Raw genomic sequence first — 1,920 nt, 5'->3', positions numbered from 1 at the left:
GTGCTGGCAAAACATGTTCTCTTTGACTTAAGTGATTGCAGCTTTATATGGTTTTCTTAACCATAATTAATAGTTGAAGAGTCTCTTTTCAAAGTTTTAAAGTTTTAGTTGACAAAATGTTAGTTAATTTTTCAATTACTGTTAATTTTTTTATGTTGTTTTCTATACAGCTGTTAAAAATTAAGATTCTGTCACTAAAACAAAACCTTTATTAGATTAAACTTAAGCTTTAAAATTTAGTAGAAAAAGATGTTTAATTTTATGTTTTTTTTTATTAAATGTTATATAGTTGAAGAAAATTTAATTAAAGTTTTTTATAATAATTTTGTAATAGCTTTAATTAAATACAGCTTACGAAAAGAAATTATGTTTTAAGCAAAAACTTTAATTAATTTGTTTGTTTTTAAATTTTTATTATTTTTTATGAAATGGCTAAAAAAAAGTTAAAAGTAAATTCAATGAAACATTTAACGAATTTTGTTTTGGTTTTTCTTTAGATTTTTAGTTTTTTTTTTTTTGTATGTGATTTTTTTTTTGTTTTTTTATATTTTATTAAATAAAATTTACAGAGTAAAATATGTTTTATAAATTTAAACTATATTTAAAAATTGCACTTAAATTTTAAAATGACATTAATTTTATTAAATATTTATTAATTGTTTTTGTTTAATATGTTGTTTGTTGTTGTAGTTGTTGCTTGTATATCAACTATTAACTAGAAGAACTTGGTTTATTTCGAAATAAAACTTGAGCTAAAAAAACAAAAGAATTTTGTTTTGTTTTCTCTTTATGACCTAAGATTTGTTAATAATTTTTTATTAAATCTTTAACAAATCAAACTTTCAAAACTGCAATAAAAACCAAGAAAATAAAGAAGAAAAGAAGAAGAGAAAAAACAAAAAAAGATGAAAAAAATATAAAAAAAGAAATTAAGTTTTTAAATAATTTTTTTAAGAAGAAAAAAATTTTTTTCAAAGAAAATTTAAAATTTAATTTATTTTTTCAAGCCCCGTTTAGAAAAAATGTTGTTAATTTTTCATTTATAAAAAAAAATAAATTAAATATTATTTTCTTAAAAAAAAATTAAACAAAATTTTTTTCTTCTTGTTTTTTTATATAAAAAAAATTATTTTAAAAACCTTATATTTCTTTAATATACTTTTTTTGTTAATTCGTGTATTTTGTGGTTTGGTGTCATCTTTTTTTATTGTTTTTTGTTTAAATGAATTTGAAAAAATTCTTTTTTTTTACTTTTTTAAAAATATTAACAAATTTTGAGGATAAAAAACTAATTTTAGTCGTTGGCCTTTGTGAAATGTTTCATATTTTTCGTTTTTTTTTATTAATTTAGTTTTTAGTTTTATTTATATTAATATACGTTTTGCTCGATGTTGTTTGTATAAATGTATTTTGTAGTTGTTGTTGTTGGATATTATTATTTTATGATTGATTGATTTTGTGTTCTTATTTACAATTCCTTGTTCTTACCCTTGTTGAGTTCTTGGAGCAATTTATCTTCAGGCTCATATTCCAAGGGGACCAAAGAGTTGGGAGTGAGGGGCTTGTCCTTAAGATACAAACCATAACGAGATGGGTATCTGGAAAAAAAGAGATAAAAATCGTAAATATTTTGTTTAAAGTTTGTATTACATAGTGTTTAAATTCAGTTCTTAAGTCCAGTCTATATTCTAGTCTACGGTCCAGTTAAATGTGCAGCCCTTAGTATAGCCTATATACCGTTCAGTTTATGGTCGAGAACACAACTAGAACAGAACTAGAACTATAACAGAACTAGAACTATAACAGAACTAAAACAGAACTAGAACTGAAATAGAACTGAACTAGAACTGAACTAGAACTGAACTAGAACTGAACTAGAACTGAACTAGAACTGAACTAGAACTGAACTAGAACTGAACT

At 21.9% G+C, this 1,920-nt stretch overlaps 1 long non-coding RNA gene across 1 annotated transcript; it reads right to left on the bottom strand.

The window, feature by feature from the left end:
* Positions 1–576: 576 nt before the first annotated feature.
* LOC124421165 lies at positions 577–1,821 on the bottom strand. Its single transcript, XR_006941532.1, has 2 exons — positions 1,489–1,821; positions 577–848 (listed from the first exon to the last, which is right to left on the bottom strand). It is a non-coding gene; the product is annotated as an uncharacterized LOC124421165 (long non-coding RNA).
* Between the last annotated feature and the right edge of the window lie 99 nt (positions 1,822–1,920).

Source organism: Lucilia cuprina, unplaced genomic scaffold (assembly GCF_022045245.1).
Source record: "Lucilia cuprina isolate Lc7/37 unplaced genomic scaffold, ASM2204524v1 Scaffold_3676, whole genome shotgun sequence".
Classification (NCBI taxonomy): domain Eukaryota; kingdom Metazoa; phylum Arthropoda; class Insecta; order Diptera; family Calliphoridae; genus Lucilia; species Lucilia cuprina.
Note: the sequence above shows the minus strand (reverse complement) of the source record. Positions and strands in the feature narration are given on the sequence as shown.